We start from the raw sequence: 13,726 nt of genomic DNA, 5'->3' as shown, positions 1-13,726 counted from the left end.
CTCCCACAATCACAATTGCAGAGAACATGTTGTTCACTCATATTTACATGCTTGTGGCAACGTAAAACCTTCAAACAAAAACAGCAACAGTTATTGCAATAATTCTTCCCAATAGGTTTCATCATACTTATGAAACAACTATGACATTTTTATGAAATAGGATTTAAGGCTATGAAACTTAAATAACGTTCTTTAATTAGAATATTTTTTTGAAATATATGTGTGAAAATGTTTAGGAGTGCCAAGGGGTTTAAGGTTCATTTTCTTTGTGAATAAAAAACATATTACAGTTACTTACATACATAGACATGTACATATGATCAGCAATGACTATTCCACATCGTTTTGATTACATAGAAGTAATCTAATGAGGTCTTATTCATACATATACATATTTTCTAATTCATTAGTCCTTTTGCTTGTGAAACTGTTGATGATATATATTTGTTCATCCGATTCACAAAGATTACTTGTAAGCATTTATGTATGTAAAATAATGACTTAAATTGCTATTGTGTTAGCAAATGTTTGCATTTTAATCCCTTACAAAGTAATGAATGTTTTTGCTGTTACAGGTAACTTCTAATATTTCCAGCCACAATGATTATGAATTCATTCGTTAACATATATCTAACTGTTCTATCACATACATTACTATATTTCTTCAATAACTGTAGCGTACTTATACATGTTTGAAACAGACAAGTTGTAACCAACTGGGTTGTGTTAAAAGTCGTTCTGTTATCAACAAATTGTTAAATTCGTAATTTCAACATTATTGAGGTAGTACCTTATTTCCCCCCTATGAAACAAACTTTTATTACAAAAACTATTGTATTTTGAGATTTTTAAACGTCAAGCTGTGTAAAAAGAATACAAAAAAGTCACAAGTTTTTCTTATTTCCTGTTGATATCAAATCCTTAAGATTTTATATGATTATGCAACAATATGAGAATGATGAAAAGTTGCTTGCATATAACTAACATTTTTTCTTAATTAAGATAATAATAACAATTATTGTTCGAAATCTCTTGGCATTATCATTATTATTTTTAAAGTGGAAAAAATTATTAGTTAGATGGTAACAATTTTTCACTATTGATATGTTATTTTTATCCTACTCACAATTTACCACTAAACACATAAACTATTGGATTAAATGCAAAAAATATGACACATCCCGTATTGGGAATGACTCCAAATATAACAAGTAAGAAGTGATAGTCGGGCGAGGCCGATCATATAATACCCTACACCTGTATACGAATAAAATGTGATTTAGTTTTCATAATAAAGCATTTAAGTTGAATTATACCTTGCCTCAGATATACTAAAGTCATTTACTGTTTAATAAAACTGTGGATATTTAAGTAAAATTTTGATGGCGGCTAGGGTCAAATGAAGACCGGGGTCATCAAAACTAGTATAAAACTAGTATAGAACAAAGCCTCAAATTTCATTGAATTATCTCCAAAATTGCGACGTGTAGTTTGATTACAAGGTTTACAAGCTCTATTCGGGGTTCAGTTGTATAAAGGCTAGGTGAAATAATGGACCGATATTAATCATTTTCGACAGGCTTCGTCTACGGAATAATAGATCATGTGCCAAATTTCATTCAATTATCTTTAAAATTGGGGCCTTTAGTTTGATTACAAGGTTTACATGGAGGGATGGACAGGCCGACGGACGAATGGACATACATATCTAAATCGACCCAGAAAATGGAATTATCTCCAAAATAGCGACCTGTAGTTTGATTACAATGTTTACAAGCCCTGTTCGTGGGTGCAGTTGTATGGGGGCTAGGTGAAATAATGGACCGATCTTAACCATTTTCAACAGGGTTCGTCCCTGGAACAATAGAAGATCATGTACCAAATTTCATTCAATTATCTTCAAAATTGCGGCCTTTAGTTTGATTACAAAGTTTACATGGAGGGATGGACAGACGGACGGACGGATGGACGGACATATCTATACTTTAAGGTGGGTATAGGACCAATATTATTGTGCGTTACAAACATCAGCACAAACCCCACTAAAGTGGTGTAGTGTATAAAAAGTATATAAAAAATGAACAAAAACTGTTACAAAAAACCGAGTGTTTGGGTTCATTCTTAGAAATTAAACTTTTTTGGAGCTATATGATTCCACAATACTTTGGGTTTTAAGATGACATTTTCAATTACGTTTGAAGTGCATTTAAAACTTTATAACTTACAATTGCATGTAATTGAAATTATAGTTTTGCCAATTACTTATAATTTTAATTGAAGAATTTCTCATTACATTTACTTGTATAAGTATGGACTAGCCAATACTATGACTATTCTATGGATCAAACTTTATCAATTACAATTGTCTATAATTGAAACACTTCAATTACAATTGTTTGTAATTTAAGTGTTTCCAGTTACAATTGCTTATAACTTAAGAATTCCTAATTACATTTACTTGTCGAACCTATTGACTAGTCCATAAATGATACAAGTTTCGGATAGCCCGTTCTGAAGTGAAGAATATTCCAGATATAGTTTTCTGTATCGATTAAAGTAAATCGTAGTCAGTTAAAGCAAGGTCTGCATATAAGCCAGATGTAGAAAATCTTTCCATCACTTCATTCTTAACAATTTTTACAAAATGTACGCTATTATGTTTGACCCCATATTTTGGACATTTTTCGGTTCCCTCTCATATTTGGTGCCAATCGACTGCTTGCTCGTTCCTCACATACGAGCTCTTGTTGAGTTTAACAACCGTCTACATGAAGTAATCTCGCGGTACTTGGTCTTTTTCATTTAGTCTTCCTTATCCAAAACATGACTTCTGAACTGAACAAAGCATTTTTTATATGCTTATGGCGCTTTCGACATTTTGAATCAAACAAATTTTGGTTTACCCTGTTCAAACATTAACTTAGTAAAGACAAAGTATACGTCGGGTAATGTAGTTACAGTTAGTGTTCTAGTCTGTCAGTGCGAAGGATGTAAGTTCCAAAGACTCTGGTAACGAATCGTACTGAAAGCACTATGCTTCAGATATCTTCTTTTAAACTAACTACGTACTAATGATAAAAACCGTATTCAAAACATAGTCTAGAAGTTGTATATACCCCATTCTTAAGTTATACACCCACTAGAACCACATTTTTTCTAATTATTCATTTGGAATTTTTTACAAGTTTCTATTTATTGCCATTAGATACAAATATTTTAACAACCACAAAATACGTGTTTTAAATGTTTAGTTATTTTTTTTGTTAATATGTCTATAATTTATTGTTGCTCAAAATACTTACTTGTCTTCTAAAGCAAAAAAAAAAGGATAGAAAAACACATAATAATTCTATATGTTTTTCTTTACAAGATTTACACATTATACAGGGAATTTTAATTTTATGTATAATGAATTACATGTGTAACATGTCGGCCATAATTAAAAAAATAACAAGTAAGAAATTATAGTCGGGCGAGGCCGACCATATAATACCCTACACCTGTTACAAAAAATATGTGATTAAGTTTTCATAATAAAACAGTTGAGTTGAATTTGAGTATATTGAACATAATTATGAACTTAAAACCCCTGTATGGGGGCTAGGTAAAATAATGGACCGATATTAACAATTTTAAATAGAATTCGTCTACGGTACCATAGAAGATTATGTGCCAAATTTAAGTGAATTATCTCCAAAATTGCGACCTGTAGTTGGATTACAAGGTTTACAAGCCCTATTCGGGGGTTCATTTTTAATAGGCTTCGTCCTGGGACAAAAGAAGATCATGTACAACGGAAGTACATAGCTAAATAAACTCAGAAAATGATTCTGATCCGAGTGGTATACTTTATAGGTATATATGTGTTACAAACATCACCACAAACCCAATATACCCTCTCCACTAAAGTGGTGTAGAGTATAAATACTATTTATTAACATAAAACAAGGTTTTTACAACAGATTTTCTGTCACTTTTTTAATTAAGAGATCAAAAACGTACTGTATATTATTAAATAACATGATTATTTTACTAATTTAAATGTTCATTACAAATATTAAAATTTAGTTTGCTTTAGGATTAAAGATTAAAAGGCTTCTATTTATTTAGTTTTAAGTTGGGCTATGTTATTTATATGTTTGCATTAGATCAAATGTCAACAAGTGCAATGGCCACTTAAATTAAATATGTATTTTGCTAATAATAGAACGTCTAACGTTTCTAGTTTGAATATTATTCAAATGTCAATATAATCATCAGTGTTGACAGTTTTTATTTTCACCACTTTCTGTGAAAAAACATAAAATTTGTTCAATAACTTGAAATTATGATATATACTATAGACTAGACTATAGACTAGACTATAGACTAGACTATAGACTAGACTAGACTATGGACTAGACTATAGACTAGACTATAGACTATACTATAGTCTAGACTATAGACTAGACTATAGATTAGACTATAGACCAGACTATAGACTAGACTATAGACTAGACTATAGACTTGACTATAGACTAGACTATAGACTTGACTATAGACTAGACTATAGACTAGACTATAGACTAGACTATAGACTAGACTATAGACTAGACTATAGACTAGACTATAGACTAGACTATAGACTAGACTATAGACTAGACTATAGACTGGACTATAGACTTGACTATAAGCTAGACTATAGACAAGACTATCCCTCATTTTAAAAACGTTATATTTAACGGGAAAAACGTCAAATTGGCAACAGTGACAATCACACATTATCTCTATATTTTAATAAAACTTTTGTTATCATAACCTATTATTGTGTGACTATGTGTTTGTTTTTGTTTTTATGTAAATATTTTAATTAAATTTTAATAATAAAATCGATATTTACCCCACCCAAGGGGTGGTTTTTAATTTGTTATTACAACAATATTGTGTCATTTTATAAACACAACATATATCAACCGCACAAATACACTAATACTATTAAATTTATGAGGTTACCACGTATACTTCTTATTATATTTTCAATAGTATTAACTAAATGAGAATTATTTCTTAGCGAAACTAGTGTATATTCAATACTCAAGCATCAATATCAAACAGTTATTACTTCATTACTTTTTTCTTGGATAAATGGAACTCAGTAGCTATTGAGTGTGAATTATTTGAACAAAATATATTTGTTAAATAAAGTTCTTAAGTTTTAATTTTTAGCGCCATCCTAATTTCCATATGAAGTTTTTTTTTCATTATTTTGACAAAAGTTATTAATATTCATGTGTTTAAATGTTCTTCGTACGTGGTTCACAACATTTACTAACAATCTCTTGGTAGTGGTATTAATGTTATGACTAGAACAAATCAATGACTTTGTTTTTCTCAGTCTGGGTGAAAATTGCGAAGTATTTAATATACTCAACAGAAAAACATGTTTATGGAATGAAAGGAAAAGTTTACATTTTTAAACCTTTTATTACACACAGACATGTACTTCCATTCAAACATTTCAAAGAGAAAAAAATATCAACGATTTTTGTAGAGGCCACATCAGTATGATAATAGTCAGATGTCAGTACAGATTTTATAAAACCAAAATACATTGCAATGTTATTTAAATCTTCCGGTTAAATACACTTCTGAATAATGTTTTTGAAAAAAATGCACATTTTACGATATTACGAAAAAAATTTTTATTTACATTTAGACGATTGTTAGGAGAGACTATTTACTATTAATAAAAAAATTTCATTGCAGGAATTTCTGTCGTACTCGCTTAGTGCTTCTTGATGTCTTTTAAAAGGATTCTGGGTATCTTTTAGTAGTCTCTTACACCTCGCCTTACAGCGAACGCTTGCTTATGAAAGAGTCCCTTCCGTCGGAAGATCAATATAATGATACTTCCTCTATTGAATAAGCTATTAATTTGTTAGAAAATGTTTGCTGGGTTAGAAAGACTTTCTTATGTAATCAGTTTAAAAAAAAAAACTATAAAATATAAAATTTTAGGAATTTCTAAATAAGTATATTAACATTTTAGGAAAACAATTTATTTTACCTTTATCGCAGATGTGTGTCACACACCTTTTCAGATTTTTATATAGTATTGTTCAAATATAAATTTTAAAAATTTAATAATATAAATTTTTTAAATGTTTCGATTTTCAGGTTCTTTTATTCTAAATAACTTTAATATGAAGCTTGTTGTAGCTAAGTTCGGTTAAATAATGGTATAATTTTAAAACCAGACCCCTATTTGGTTCAACGAAAACAGGGATCAATTCATGTATTAATATTTCTTACGAAATGCAACTGTGACATACAGATGTATTAGATGTATTATTTATATATACTATTGCACTTTAGTGAGGATGTTTGAAACGCAAAAAAATATTAGTCCTACATCCACCATAATGTATACCGATCGACTTAGAATCTCTTTCGATTAAAACATGTCCGTCCGTCTATTTAGCTGGTTGGCTGACAGTCACTTCCCAATAGCTTATAAATTACTTATTGAGAATGACTTTAGATGTAGTGGATTTGGAATTAAATAAAAAAACTTCACTTCTATGACAAATCTATGTCATCACTTCTTAAGGTCTTTTAAGTACTTCCATGGAGTTAATTCTGCTTCTTTTTGCTTCTTTGGAAGTTTTTTTTTGCTGAGATATTAGGAACTAAATCCGATTTTCTTTATTTCTCAAACACAAATATTCCAAAAAAGTCAGGAAAAATTTTATTAATTATATAACTAGTTCCAGAACGCATGACTGTAGCCAGTACTGGTTCTGCTTTGGCAGAATTATTCGAAATTGTCAAATTTGGAACGGTGTCAACACTCCTTCTATAAAACGCATCTAGAACCAGTTATTTTATCAATGATTTTTATTCAAATTTCTATTCGAAAAAAATTGGTTTATAAATTTTAAATTTTTTGGGATTTTTTTTTCAACAACAGATAATTTTTATCATTTTCAAATTTGTCGCATTTGAAAAGCGTTCTAGATTCTTTTCGATAATAAATTAGATTAAGCTATGCCCAGTTTAGTTAAATCAGTATTCTGCTATTAAATTCAGCAAAATCGGTTCATAAATAACGCCACTCAAGTGTGAAGGTAATATGCGTGCTGATATTTGTAAAACCCAGAATTGATCTCACCTTATACCAATCGACTCAGAATCAATTTCTGAATAGATTTTTGACTTAATTCCAGAATATTTAAAAGTTTTATTCAGGAGGCATAGTTGTGTGGGCTGTAAGCGAAATAATGGAACGATTTGAACTATTTTCAATTTAATGGGCCAAAGCTGCTGAGCCGATTCGTATACTTTAAGGTGGGTGTAGGTAAAGAGTTTTAAAATTCAATCTAGGGGTTGTGGGTTCAATGCCCATCAGTTACTGACATATCTTTCACAGTCGTATCTATAGCGTATATACAATAAAATATAATTAGAATATTGATAAAATTAGCTTTTTTAGTTCTTAACTCATCTTAATTTTTAATGTTTTTATACCCACCATCAAAAAAAATGGGGGGTATATTGATTTTGTCATTCCGTGTTTAACACATCGAAATATTGCTCTAAGATCCCATAAAGTATATATATATTCTGGGACCTCGTAAGATTCTAAAACGATTTAGCCATGTCCGTTTGTCTGTCCGTCAGTCCGTCTGTCTGTTGTTGGCACGATAGCGTCCACAAAATAAGAGATAGTGAGATGAAATTTTCCCAAAATATATTTTATTGATCAGAAATGTTTGGTATTGAAAATCGGCAAAATCGGTCAACGATTTCACATAGCCCCCATACAAATGTACCCCCCGGATTATTGTATAAATAGCTTCAAATATTCACAAATTTGTTGTTTATGAAGCAAATACCACAAAATTTCGCATAGATCAGTTTTTTGATGTCTGCAAATTAATTCTGCTTTATGGCGGACATAGGATTATAATTGGCCCTACCCCCCATATAAGGACCCCTTTAGAAAATGACATTAACGCTTATTACTGGTTTAAAAATGGGAATATAGCTATGAAATTCGACACACATAAGTTTCATGCAAGTCAATATCTCTCTACTAAATTTTATGTATATCGGTCCATAATTGAACGTACCCCCCATATAACGTCCCTTTCAGAAAATTACTTTAACGCTAATTACTGGCTTAAACAAACGAATATAGCGATGAAATTTGATATATGTGTCTTACCAGCCAAAAAATCTTTATGAAATCTTATGTGGATCGGTCCATAATTGACCTTACCCATCATATAAAGTCCATCCATAAAAATACTTTTACGCTCATTACTGGCTTAAAAATACGACTATAGCGGTGAAATTTAACAGAAGTAAGTTTTATATTAGCAAAAATCTCTTTACCAAATTTCCCAGAAATGTTTTATACTAGGCAATATCTCTCTACCAAATTTTATGTAGATCAGTCAATAGTTGACCCTACCCCCCAATAAAAAGTCTTCCCATAAACTTTCTTTAATGCTCATTACTGGCTTAAAAATAGGATTATAACAATGAAATTGCACAGAAGTAAGATTTATACAAGTCAAAATTTACCAAATTTTATGTGGATCGGTCCATAATTGACCCTTCCCCCATATAAGACCCCCTTCAGAAAACGACTTTAACGTTATGGGCGTAAAAATACGAATATAGCGAAGAAATTTACATAAGTATGTATCTTAGGAACCAAAACCTTTCCACCAAGTTTTATGTGGATCGGTATATAATTGACCCTACCCCCATATAAGGCCCCTTCAGAAAATGACTTTAAAACTCAGTATTGGCTTAAAAATACTAGTAGATTTATGAAATTCGGCATAAACTAGTTTCGTGTAAGCTAATATCTCTATCTCTTCTATAGCAACCGAAATCTCTCTATCAATTTTTATGAGTATCAGTCCATAAAAACACCACCCCATATAAATTCCGCCTCAGAAAATGACGCGAAAATACGAATACCGCAATGCAACTCGACATAAAACAATTTTGATTTAAAATCTCTACCATATTTTATGACATTAATGCTCCTTAATGGCTTCAAAATACAAGTAGATCAATGAAATTTTAAACAAATAAGGAACTAAAATCTTCCTACAGACTTTTATGAGAATTGGTCCATATATGTATGTATAAATACCCCTAATCCCTATAAAAAATAGCACTGTCAATAGTAAAACCCCCACTAATGGACCTCTGTCAAATGTTACTTTGATGTTCTCATTAATATCGGTATATAATAATAAAATATTCAAAATATCAAAGTTCATTTATATATCAGTGATTTGATGGTGGGTATAAAAGATTCGGCATAGCCGAATGTAACACTCTTACTTGTTTTAATTTCAAATATTACTAACTAACTTAACCTTCCAGGTTAGTTTCTGTTTGAAATAGTATATTTCCTTAATAATATTTAGTAGTTGACTCAAAATTCAATCCATATGTTGAATTATTATTAAAAATTATTACAAGTAAATTAAACTACTTAATTTATATTTCAAACTCTGCCAGCAGCAAATATCATAAATTCCGATAGATGTAAGTTTTCATTTCAAACACTTCATTCAAATTGTATAGACTCTCAAACAGCTAATACTCACATCATATAATTCCACTTAATAATTTGTTTATTAATTTCATTATACACAGAATTGAAAATGAAATGATAATATTTATTTTAAATTTTTGAACAAATGTTTACAAACATTTAAAAGTATTCTTCTTGCATTCATTCATTCATTCACTTGTAAGATGTATCTATTATGATTCCATATAATATTATTTACGTCTATAAACTGTTTTTTTTTTTTGTAATATTTTTCATTTATTTTTGCAATTGCACTTATAGCGATTAAAGTGTAGTTGGTAGGTTATACTATTTTTTTTTAGGTCTGGCCAAGTAAAATGTTATTAAACGACTGAAACGCTGAACCACAAAAAACTAAAACAAAAGACTGTTTCATCTTTTGTGCTTCTGTATCTGTAGCGGTATCGAAATTCAATTCAAATAAATTTTTTTTATCAGTCCGTAATTCAATAATGAAATTGTATTTTTCTTTTTGTCTTTGTATTTTGTTTCCTTTTTTCATTCGATTGGTTTTCTTTGCGGTTTGCCAAAAACAGTGAAGGTAAAAATCCACAAACAAATAAACTCCATATTGTAGCGGAAAAAATCAACACATAAGTATGTACATTTAACAATTTGCATTTGGTAGGAAAATTTCAGGTTTTGGTATGAAAAACAAACATTTGTAAATAGTAGATTTTTTTTTGTAGATAATAAAACTACTCAATGGGAAATGTAGCCAGTGTTGTCGTTTTAGCTAAAATAAAGCAAAGAATTTCAATGACTTTTGAGCACGTTTATGCCATTTTCTCAAAATGTTTCTACCGATTTCAAAGAAACTGATCTTGAATTTTTCAAATATAATATTCCCACATGTATTCTAGATCTTTAAGATCAAGAAACTTTAAACATTCAGAACTGCATGTGAAATTAACGATCTCTTGCAGTTAATTCCAAAAGAAAAGATCCGCAAGATCTTATTGAAATCATAAACATAATAAGCCAAAAACTTCGAACAACCGATTAAAATTACCTAAAAATCTTTACGGCTTGAGAAACTACATTTTATAGAGGCGGCTTCTTCCAGAAAACCCGATCATGAGATCTGAGAGTTGAGAGAGAGAGTAGAGAGTTGAATGATAATAATACTTCTGCATCTATTCCCTATCAGTGAAGTAATGAATTGTATCAATAACTAAGATATGAAAATACCAAGCAAATTCATGACCCAATGCCGAAGAGCTCCGATCGTTGACAAAATGATTCCTAAGAGAATCGTTTGATCTTAATCTAAGACTGAAAATGTAATTTCCGGTGCTAACGAAGGACACCGAACCTCAAAACATTTCGAACTGCTTTAGTATTCTCAGTAAACTTTAATGAACATTCAGTAACTGTCGATTCGAAAAAAATATACTATTCCGTAATGATCTGAAATTACTGAAAAATCCGCATAATAGATTATCATTTCGAAAAACTTAACTTTTTTCTAACAAAAAGGCCTGAGTAATACAATCAAAGGATAAAAAATAAAGATATAAAATTGTTTTCTAATCTCGTTTGGATCAAAAGTTCTTACAATCACTGAAGAATCCCGCGGGGTCATATTACCTTGATGAAAGACCCCATCTTGGTGTTATTGCAGTCCCTCGGAAAAAAGGTTTTATCAGTACCTCTAGTCTGCAGAGACTATAAACTGCTGATGTCACTTTTGACCTCGGACATTCCTCGGAATGATTTGAACCAGAGAACCGCATTATATGGGACTACGGGTGGCCAGTTGCTTGTTACTTCTGTCCTCGGACATTCCTTGGAATGTTTTGATATGCGGTCGAACCAGAGATTTACATTATCTGGTACTACGGGTTGAGGTTCCTTCGAGATCCATATAGTGACTGTAGTTAAAACCCAAAGTCGTAGAAAGAGTGAGTTCTGGTTAAAATACTGATGCACGGTAAAGTCTATATTTCGGGATAATTTCGGTGATATTGCTTCATTCATCCGACACACTCATTGAGTGCAGGGTTGAGAGGTAATGAATGAAAGATGTACAGAGGAAAAAGGTAAAGTACATGCCTGGTACCAAATCGACATCAAAGTGTTAATGATTTCTAATAACACCCGTTGTCAACATTGTCGAAATATTAATTTTATGCACATTTGTTGTCTAATTGTTAACACACGTGGTAAGCTCACTATTGACAAACTATTTTTTGTCAATAGTGAGTTTTTGTGAGATAGTTTATAAATTCTATTAGAAACAGTGAGAGGGAGAGTATTTTTCCTAAACAATGATCCCATTATAGAGTACTGGAAGTTCTTGATGTTAAATTAAAGAAGCTATTGTCTCTAACTAAAAAACAGAGTTCAATTTGAAATTTTATTGAAGAGAAACAAAAGAGGATAAGAATGATCAATTAAAGGAAGAGAGTAGCAACTAAAGATAAGAAAAAAAAAAACGAAAATATTGAAAGACGAGGGATTTCAATTCTAAATTCTGTTAAACAAAGATTTTACACATGCTATTTCTAAGACGTATTGAAGTGGTCCCATACCTAGTCTATATCTATAGAAGCAGATTAAATTTAATCGTTTGGAGTGGGGAAATTTGCTTTTGAGTTGTAATGTTTCTTTCTTTTTCTTTTTGTAAAGTAGTTTGTAAAGGAAATTTTCCTCTATCATATATCTCCACTGGCAACACTGGTCGCCTGAAATGAAAACTAGACAGAAAGAACTAAAATTGTTTAGTTCCGACAACAAGTGCGTTGAACGTTTCGCCGTCATATTAATTTTTATGATTTTTATGAAGGTATATGTATGTACATTCCTACATACTTCTGCATGTATTGTTGTGTGAATATCGAACACGTTTATAAAAACAGAAATATTTGTATCATGTTTTGGCAGTTTGTTTGTTGTTTTATTTTTCTTTTGCCGATTCTTTTGTTATTTGTTTTGGCATTAACACAATTGATTTAGGTAACAGAATAAAAACAAAAAATATTTTCTATAACATCTGAAAAGTGATCGTATTACAAAATTTTATTTTATTGAACGCATTTATTGTTGCGTTTTTATTATCTTGTCTAACAATATAAAAATGTTTCAAGTTAAACATCCGAAAAAAATAAATAAATAAAAATGGATGGGTAGGTTGTTAGTATGTTTATTTTGGATATTCCAGGAATTAAAAAATTGGCTAAAAGTTAGCAATAATAAAATAGATTATTTTTCATTTTAAAATTTCTCTTTATTACCAGGTTTTTCCATAAATGTCAATGAAAAACGAAGAAACAAATTTACAAGCCCTATTATATGGTTAATAATTGGTTTAAAGGTTTTTTCTTCTTTTCTATTATTAGTTGAGAGAACATTCAAATTTATTTTTATATTTAGTTGTGCGAATTATTAAGATTGATAACGGTTTGATTGTCTGCCGAATATTTATTGATAATGTTAAACAATTTTTCCTCATTATTTATGCAAATAATTTACTACTGTTTGTGTATGTATGATGAATGAATGAAACGTGTAATAATTGATTTATACGATTTAAAGTAATAATTTAATGACTTAATTTAAAGGTTGATCATCTGTTGTTATTTGAAATACAATAAGAGGATCGAAATTTTAATATTAAGCAGCTAATTTATTGACAATTTTTATTGCTCAGTGCTGTTCTTGAAATTCTTAAAATTATTTATTGCTCTTTTAAATTCAAATTTGGAATTTATTTGGGAGCAGATTATTGTTTATACGCGGTAAATATGTGTTAATAATATAAGAAATGGTGATTATACCAGCTTAACAAAAAGCAGGACATGATGCTAGATCGCGTTTTCAAACAATGTATACCCAGCAAAAATAAAACGAAGTACTTACAAAAGAATAACATTTATCACAACTTCAAAAGTAGCACTTTCAGAATTTTGTTTACCTTCTGTGGAAATGATGTTTATTGACGTCCAACCGCGAAAAGAATCCATTTTTTTAATTTAAGGTATATTGTACTGACATTTTTTTAATGAGTTAGTGAATTTGGAATCAAATAAAAAGGATATCCTTCCTATGACAAGCTTGTTTTAAAAACATAACCTTTTCAGGACTTTTTTAGTACTTCCATGGAGTAAATTCTACTTCCTTTTT

At 30.2% G+C, this 13,726-nt stretch overlaps 1 protein-coding gene across 1 annotated transcript in view; it reads right to left on the bottom strand.

Annotated features, from left to right (window-relative positions):
• LOC111679317 (RYamide receptor) overlaps positions 1-9,914 on the bottom strand; it is a 29,053-nt gene extending 19,139 nt beyond the window's left edge. Inside the window, exon 1 of the mRNA XM_046951861.1 lies at positions 9,615-9,914. The gene's annotated coding sequence lies outside the window, so the exon portion shown is untranslated. The remainder of the gene's footprint in view (positions 1-9,614) is intronic.
• Positions 9,915-13,726: the final 3,812 nt, after the last annotated feature.

Source organism: Lucilia cuprina, chromosome 5 (assembly GCF_022045245.1).
Source record: "Lucilia cuprina isolate Lc7/37 chromosome 5, ASM2204524v1, whole genome shotgun sequence".
NCBI classification, from domain to species: Eukaryota; Metazoa; Arthropoda; class Insecta; order Diptera; family Calliphoridae; genus Lucilia; species Lucilia cuprina.
Note: the sequence above shows the minus strand (reverse complement) of the source record. Positions and strands in the feature narration are given on the sequence as shown.